The sequence below is a fragment of the Schistocerca nitens genome, chromosome 3, assembly GCF_023898315.1.
Source record: "Schistocerca nitens isolate TAMUIC-IGC-003100 chromosome 3, iqSchNite1.1, whole genome shotgun sequence".
NCBI classification, from domain to species: domain Eukaryota; kingdom Metazoa; phylum Arthropoda; class Insecta; order Orthoptera; family Acrididae; genus Schistocerca; species Schistocerca nitens.
The window spans coordinates 797,770,157-797,778,953 of NC_064616.1; the positions used below are offsets into that span (position 1 = coordinate 797,770,157).

The 8,797-nt window shown below is 44.3% G+C and overlaps 1 non-coding gene across 1 annotated transcript; it reads right to left on the bottom strand.

Moving 5' to 3' along the window:
• Window positions 1–7,019: 7,019 nt before the first annotated feature.
• On the bottom strand, window positions 7,020–7,094 carry Trnas-cga (transfer RNA serine (anticodon CGA)). The gene has a single exon. It is a non-coding gene; the product is annotated as a tRNA-Ser (tRNA).
• Between the last annotated feature and the right edge of the window lie 1,703 nt (window positions 7,095–8,797).

Consider the following 8,797-nt stretch of genomic DNA (forward strand, 5'->3'; position numbering starts at 1 on the left):
GGCCTCTTAGGCCCTTAGAATGAGAAAAACATCAGTTGCATAATAGAGTTACTAGATTAAAGTTATGTAATGAGTGGGCTGCTTCAGTTACAGCACTCAGGGAGAAGGTTAAAGTACACACAAGTTGTCAGTATCACAAAGGATGATAGAATAGAAAAATCATTCAACAAGTACTGTCGAGTACGCACTAAGAAACCTAAAGAGCCATAAATTTGCAATCCAGCTTGACTCCTCTCCTATTTACAAAGGCACCGAGAATGAGACAGGCAGGGCAGTGAGACTCTTGCACAGCCTGAACAATCATGCTCGCTGTAAAAGTTCACTCTATCCTTTGAGACCAAGAGTACCTTGGAGCCAAAATTCACACTAGGCGAACAAGTAACAAGGGGGCTTAATTCTACATCCATGACTCAGCTACCATGTACAACTAGATTATGAAATGGCGAATTAATCAATTCTGGAAGACTTGAGGGAGCTCTACACCAAGAAAGCCATTGTACACATACGGACTTTTCATTGCCCAAAGTCAGTATACCTCACCACAAATTCAAGCTACGTGACCCCCTTGACACTGAGAGAGGTGGACGTTGCAGACCAAGCGCTACCAGGCCCAGCCAATTACTCCCCATGGAAGCCCCTTGGTTCCCCGATACGACATCACCACCACACACCCTAGGTAAACAGCACACAGTATACTATGGCCATGAACTCATGTGGATGAGGCAGGCAATTTATAAAAGGAAAAGGAGTTGACACAGCTCAGTATTTACATAATATCAAATATTGTAGAAATTATTTCTATTAATATCATAGGAAACTTCCACAACGTTTTTAAAAAAGTGGAGGTGAAAAAAAGTTGGATACAGCGGCACACAACCAACGTTCAATTCACCCTTGATTCTGATTTCATAGAGTGGCTAAGGACTCATTCACACTGGCCATCACATCACGTCTTGTCCTGTCCCATCGAAATGTTCTACCATGCATTTCAAATGGCGGCATCCAAACTGGCTGTCCCATCCCGTCATATCACATAACGGCACCATCAATGTCTCACTGGAGGAAACTTTTGATGCATGTCATTATCTGTCTGTTGTTCATCAGTTGATCACTTGATTCCAAAGCTCATTTCCTCCCAATACATGACTATGCACAAATCTCCATGTTTGTTTTGTCATGGTTTCTGTGGTCGATATCAATTTTTTATTGTTCGATATTTGCTGTAAATTGGTTCGTTTCGTTATTTCTCTGGTTAATGTTTATAATAAATAAGGAAAGATTAATAGAAACAGTGAGACACCAGCCTGAATTGTATGACATGAGCATACTAAATTACTTGCCTTCTACTACATTTATAAGGTGGATTTTTATACATGCCGGTACTGTATTTAACATTTTACAATGAGATGGACTGCAACATGGCTGCAACTTGAGGTGAAAAAAGTGCCGTGGTTAGAATCAAATTGGTTAGTAGGTGGTATTTTATTTGTATGTTTTCAGGGATTTGTAGCGTTTTGCAAAGAAATGAACCGCAAGTTCTTTGTTTAAATATGTGTTTGTGGCAGGCTTATTTATTGTTAACTATCTCTCTGTATTGTATGTGAAACAGTTTTGCAATCATCAGTGGTCAATATTTCTGTGCTTTCACTCGCTAACTCCAGTAGAACTAAGGCACTTGGACTTTTAAAAGCCAAACACAAGATTTGAATAAAACTTACAAATCTTGAAGGGAAAGGTAGTGAGGAAGTTATGATTATTGCACAAAAATTTGCACTGGACTAGCAACCTAAGTTAATCTTAAACAAACCAGTTTTTCATGGGATGAAATGACAGCTCATAACACTGTGTTCCTTTTAGTATTTCTGGGTGCAGTTTGATGTAACAAATGAAAAAACAGATGCTTCGACTTTCCAAAATATAAAAGACAGATTCCTCTTCCTCTAAATACTTATATAGTGTGTGAGATTCCCCTTGTGTACCACATAACGACATTTTTCGGATCCACGCTCTTTTTTTGTGTTTTTTGCACTACTGTCTCCCTTCTCTAACATACAAGCTGTCCCTACAGACTGTGAACCACGTGAGTCCAATAAAGTTTATTTTCGTATAAATGTGGACTCCAGCATCCGCAAATATGTAATGTACCACATTGTGTATGTGCACTTCACTCTTAAATAAGCTGAAAATCATTTTAGTAGTAGTAGTAGCAGTAGTAGGTTTATTCATCTGTAGATCTCTTTTTACAAGGATATAGGATATATGAAAGTATTTCAAGTTTAGACCAATTTAAAATAAGCTAATTTGTATACACATACACTCCTGGAAATTGAAATAAGAACACCGTGAAAATTCATTGTCCCAGGAAGGGGAAACTTTATTGACACATTCCTGGGGTCAGATACATCACATGATCACACTGACAGAACCACAGGCACATAGACACAGGCAACAGAGCATGCACAATGTCCGCACTAGTACAGTGTATATCCACCTTTCGCAGCAATGCAGGCTGCTATTCTCCCATGGAGACGATCGTAGAGATGCTGGATGTAGTCCTGTGGAACGGCTTGCCATGCCATTTCCACCTGGCGCCTCAGTTGGACCAGCGTTCGTGCTGGACGTGCAGACCGCGTGAGACGACGCTTCATCCAGTCCCAAACATGCTCAATGGGGGACAGATCCGGAGATCTTGCTGGCCAGGGTAGTTGACTTACACCTTCTAGAGCACGTTGGGTGGCACGGGATACATGCGGACGTGCATTGTCCTGTTGGAACAGCAAGTTCCCTTGCCGGTCTAGGAATGGTAGAACGATGGGTTCGATGACGGTTTGGATGTACCATGCACTATTCAGTGTCCACTCGACGATCACCAGTGGTGTACGGCCAGTGTAGGAGATCGCTCCCCACACCATGATGCCGGGTGTTGGCCCTGTGTGCCTCGGTCGTATGCAGTCCTGATTGTGGCGCTCACCTGCACGGCGCCAAACACGCATACGACCATCATTGGCACCAAGGCAGAAGCGACTCTCATCGCTGAAGACGACACGTCTCCATTCGTCCCTCCATTCACGCCTGTCGCGACACCACTGGAGGCGGGCTGCACGATGTTGGGGCGTGAGCGGAAGACGGCCTAACGGTGTGCGGAACCGTAGCCCAGCTTCATGGAGACGGTTGCGAATGGTCCTCGCCGATACCCCTAGGAGCAACAGTGTCCCTAATTTGCTGGGAAGTGGCGGTGCGGTCCCCTACGGCACTGCTTAGGATCCTACGGTCTTGGCGTGCATCCGTGCGTCGCTGCGGTCCGGTCCCAGGTCGACGGGCACGTGCACCTTCCGCCGACCACTGGCGACAACATCGATGTACTGTGGAGACCTCACGCCCCACGTGTTGAGCAATTCGGCGGTACGTCCACCCGGCCTCCCGCATGCCCACTATACGCCCTCGCTCAAAGTCCGTCAACTGCACATACGGTTCACGTCCACGCTGTCGCGGCATGCTACCAGTGTTAAAGACTGCGATGGAGCTCCGTATGCCACGGCAAACTGGCTGACACTGACGGCGGCGGTGCACAAATGCTGCGCAGCTAGCGCCATTCGACGGCCAACACCGCGGTTCCTGGTGTGTCCGCTGTGCCGTGCGTGCGATCATTGCTTGTACAGCCCTCTCGCAGTGTCCGGAGCAAGTATGGTGGGTCTGACACACCGGTGTCAATGTGTTCTTTTTTCCATTTCCAGGAGTGTATATTTACAGATTTCTAGTCGGAGACAATCATTAGATTTACTCCTGGTATACAATACCTTTTTTTACAAATAACTTATTAAATAATGTAATGCCACATTGTTAACTCACATCTCACTATCAGTCACTGAACACACTATACACACATTGTTTCATAACACTTCATTCACTACACACACAAACACACACACACAGACTGGTGTTCTCTGGGCGATTTTCTATACTGCAAATTCCCATTTGTTATCCTGAAAAACTGAGTCAACAGCCTCTCAGAGTGAAATGTTCAGCTCAGAAAGAGGAAGAGGTGTTAGTATTGTGCTATGCATAGCTTGGGGGTAAGTATTTTTAGAAAGGAAAAAAGAAGGAAAATAACATAAAGTGAAGGTGTTATGTGGAATGCTGAATGTTTTATAATCATCATTATTATTGTTATTTATTTGTATAACATTTTTTATCAAACCCCTATTCTGTTTGATCTAAGTAATCTGTCAGTGTATAAAATATATTGCATAACAGGTACTTTTTAGCTGCCTTTTTAAATAAGTGTATTTTTTGCAATTTCTTTAATATTTTTTGGTAATTTATTGTATAGTTTTATTCCTTGGTAGAAAATGCTATTTTGAGTTTTATTCATATTTTTTCTTGGTAAGTTGAGTCTATCTCTTGTTGTATGGTCATGGCCAGAGCTGTTTGTGCAGTAATTACCAATGTTATTTTTTATGTGTACAACTGACCGGTAAATGTATTCACATGGAGCAGTTAAAATCCCCAGTGTTTTGAACAGATCTTTACAATGAGTTCGACTAGTATTTTCGGTTATTATTCTTATGGCTCTTTTCTGGAGTCAGAAAATTGTGTTATTTTGTGCATTTGTTCCCCAAAAAAGAATGCCATTGCTAAGAATTGAGTGTACATATGAATAATATGTAACTAAAAGACACTGCAAGTTACACACTGATGATAGGATTCTAAGGACATAATATGGTGATGACATTCTGTTTGCAACTGCGTTTGTGTGTTCACACCACTTCAACTGAGAATCAATATTCATTTCTAGAAATTTTGCATTTATTACACAGTTTATAGAGGTGCCAACTACATTTAATTTAACATTGTCATTTTTCCTCTTCAAACTGAAATTCATGGCATTAGTTTTCTTTATGTTCAATGTCACTTTATTGCTTATTGACCAAACCTAAACTTCCTTGAAAGTTTCATTTGCTTTGTCAGCAAGGAGCTCTCTTGTTTTCTCAGTGACTATAATATTGCTGTCATCAGTGAAGAGAATGTTTTCATCATCAGTACACTACTGGAAAAGTCATTGATGTATATCAGGAGTAGTATTGGTCCTAATATGCTACCTTGCGGAGCCCCTATATTAATGTATTTTGTTTCTGATAAGTGTTTTACTAAATGTTTAGTAATTCCTGGAAAAAAAACAATTGCGGATGGTGATAGAATTTGAGACCACGTGACTTGAATTAACTTGATGTGCCATGATGTGATGGGAAGTGTGAATATACACTCCTGGAAATGGAAAAAAGAACACATTGACACCGGTGTGTCAGACCCACCATACTTGCTCCGGACACTGCGAGAGGGCTGTACAAGCAATGATCACACGCACGGCACAGCGGACACACCAGGAACCGCGGTGTTGGCCGTCGAATGGCGCTAGCTGCGCAGCATTTGTGCACCGCCGCCATCAGTGTCAGCCAGTTTGCCGTGGCATACGGAGCTCCATCGCAGTCTTTAACACTGGTAGCATGCCGCGACAGCGTGGACATGAACCGTATGTGCAGTTGACGGACTTTGAGCGAGGGCGTATAGTGGGCATGCGGGGGCCAGGTGGACGTACCGCCGAATTGCTCAACACGTGGGGCGTGAGGTCTCCACAGTACATCGATGTTGTCGCCAGTGGTCGGCGGAAGGTGCACGTGCCCGTCGACCTGGGACCGGACCGCAGCGACGCACGGATGCACGCCAAGACCGTAGGATCCTACGCAGTGCCGTAGGGGACCGCACCGCCACTTCCCAGCAAATTAGGGACACTGTTGCTCCTGGGGTATCGGCGAGGACCATTCGCAACCGTCTCCATGAAGCTGGGCTACGGTCCCGCACACCGTTAGGCCGTCTTCCGCTCACGCCCCAACATCGTGCAGCCCGCCTCCAGTGGTGTCGCGACAGGCGTGAATGGAGGGACGAATGGAGACGTGTCGTCTTCAGCGATGAGAGTCGCTTCTGCCTTGGTGCCAATGATGGTCGTATGCGTGTTTGGCGCCGTGCAGGTGAGCGCCACAATCAGGACTGCATACGACCGAGGCACACAGGGCCAACACCCGGCATCATGGTGTGGGGAGCGATCTCCTACACTGGCCGTACACCACTGGTGATCGTCGAGGGGACACTGAATAGTGCACGGTACGTCCAAACCGTCATCGAACCCATCGTTCTACCATTCCTAGACCGGCAAGGGAACTTGCTGTTCCAACAGGACAGTGCACGTCCGCTTGTATCCCGTGCCACCCAACGTGCTCTAGAAGGTGTAAGTCAACTACCCTGTCCAGCAAGATCTCCGGATCTGTCCCCCATTGAGCATGTTTGGGACTGGATGAAGCGTCGTCTCACGCGGTCTGCACGTCCAGCACGAACGCTGGTCCAACTGAGGCGCCAGGTGGAAATGGCATGGCAAGCCGTTCCACAGGACTACATCCAGCATCTCTACGATCGTCTCCATGGGAGAATAGCAGCCTGCATTGCTGCGAAAGGTGGATATACACTGTACTAGTGCCGACATTGTGCATGCTCTGTTGCCTGTGACTATGTGCCTGTGGTTCTGTCAGTGTGATCATGTGATGTATCTGACCCCAGGAATGTGTCAATAAAGTTTCCCCTTCCTGGGACAATGAATTCACGGTGTTCTTATTTCAATTTCCAGGAGTGTAGTTTGACGTGATGGTGCCGTGGCGTGATGGTGCCATGCGTCCATTGTGATTTGGCGTTAAGAGACACTAGTTATTATACGCGCAAACAAAGTTGACACTCGGCACGGTGGTTGAGGAGAGTGAGCGTAAAGGCATTTCCCATTTGCAGTCGCTCCCATCAGACACTGTACTGAGTGTCAACTTTGTTTGCGCGTTTAATACAGCATTTGTTGCCGCAACCAACGCTAACTCGGCCGCCATATTTTTCTAAATCTAAACATTATGAAATCCAGAATGAAATTTTCACTCTACAGCGGAGTGTGCACTTTTATGAAACTTCCTGGCAGATTAAAACTGTGTGCTGGACCGAGACTCGAACTCGGGACCTTTGCCTTTCGCGGGCAAGTGCTCTACCAACTGAGCTATCCAAACACGACTCACGCCCCGTCCTCACAGCCTTACTCCTGCCAGTACCTCGTCTCCTACCTTCCAAACTTTACAGAAGTTCTCCTGCTAACCTTGCAGAACTAGCACTCCTGAAAGAAAGGATATGCGGAGACATGGCTTAGCCACAGCCTGGGGGATGTTTCTAGAATGAAATTTTCACTCTACAGCGGAGTGTGCGCTGATATGAAACTGCAGGTTCTGCAAGGTTCGCAGGAAAACTTCCGTAAAGTTTGGAAGGTAGGAGACGAGGTACTGGCAGAAGTAAGGCTGTGAGGACGGGGCGTGAGTCGTGCTTGGGTAGCTCAGTTGGTAGAGCACTTGCCAGTGAAAGGCAAAGGTCCCGAGTTCGAGTCTCGGTCCGGCACACAGTTTTAATCTACCAGGAAGTTTTATTATGAAATCCAGTCTGCTGTTTGTGTTCGATGCATTTAGGCCCATCCACATGCAACGTTCTGTCTGTGCAGATATCTGCACAGATGTCTGATGATGCAATAAATCAGTGCAAATGTTGAATGTTCACATGACACAAATTCCAATCTACTGCTTGACCGCCATATCTCCGCGCAGAAAAAAAATTCAATGATGAGAGGCTACATTGTCATGCAGTAACCTCAAAGTTTATTTCATTTATTCAGAAATGTAGGAAATACTATTACGGCCTATGTTCACAACATGTGTTCCAAAAAACAAAAAGGAAATAAAATACCAGGAACAGAAATTCAGGCCAAAATGGCTGCTTAAGCAAAAGCCGTTTTCGTGCTTAATTTTACTTTCCAAGTTGCAGGGCGAACTCGATGGTCGGGAAAATTATTTGAAGATGAGTTTAGAACAGAATAATTATCGTTTGACCCTCATAACTCCTAGTATAAGACGGAAAAAAGCTTGTATGAGAAGAGCAATTTTTCCACGTTAGTGACTGATGGTGACGTTAAGATTCCTGTAATAGGAGCTACAAGGGTCTAGAATTTGGTACTGCAATTTCGAAACAAGCATTGAGTGAAATCATACCTGACACATGTAAGCTACTTATGCTGTTCTGAAGGAAGATTTCATGAAGGCAAGTGAAGTACTGTACCTCGATTCTGAGAATTTGCAGATCATATTTTCGCAGTTTTACGCATATTTGAGACATAGTATCTTCTTAGAAGTTATAAACGTGGCAACTGAGCTGTACTTCAGTTTATTTCTAAGTCGTGATTTACAACTCCCTGCCAGAAGTCAGCAACTGTTGCACCAAAACACAAAATTCCATTCTAAACTCTATACAGGGGTTCATACCGTATTTGGAAAGTCTGACTTGTAGTTCTGTAGTAGTGAACTCTACAGCTCGCCTCTAAATCATTCTTGTTATCAACCACATATTATATTGAGAAGGAAAAGAAGTGTAATAATAACAATGTCCCTGAAGGCTCCATTCAAAAATCTTCCATTAACAGTTTAACACAATATTCTGACTTTACTCTTCTTTAGAACAAACAGTGTCTACTTCTTTTTCTATGCTGTCACAACTCACATTAGAGTTTGATGCAGGAGAGTACTGAGTGAAAGTATGCTAGCAGTTCCCCTGCATCAAATCGAATATATTTCGTTACATTGTTTAGCTCCCTGCTGTAGGGGGTCCACAACGATATTTTTTATTTACCTTTCCCCATAGGGTCAACTGCTCATAATATCTCTGTTAAAGAATA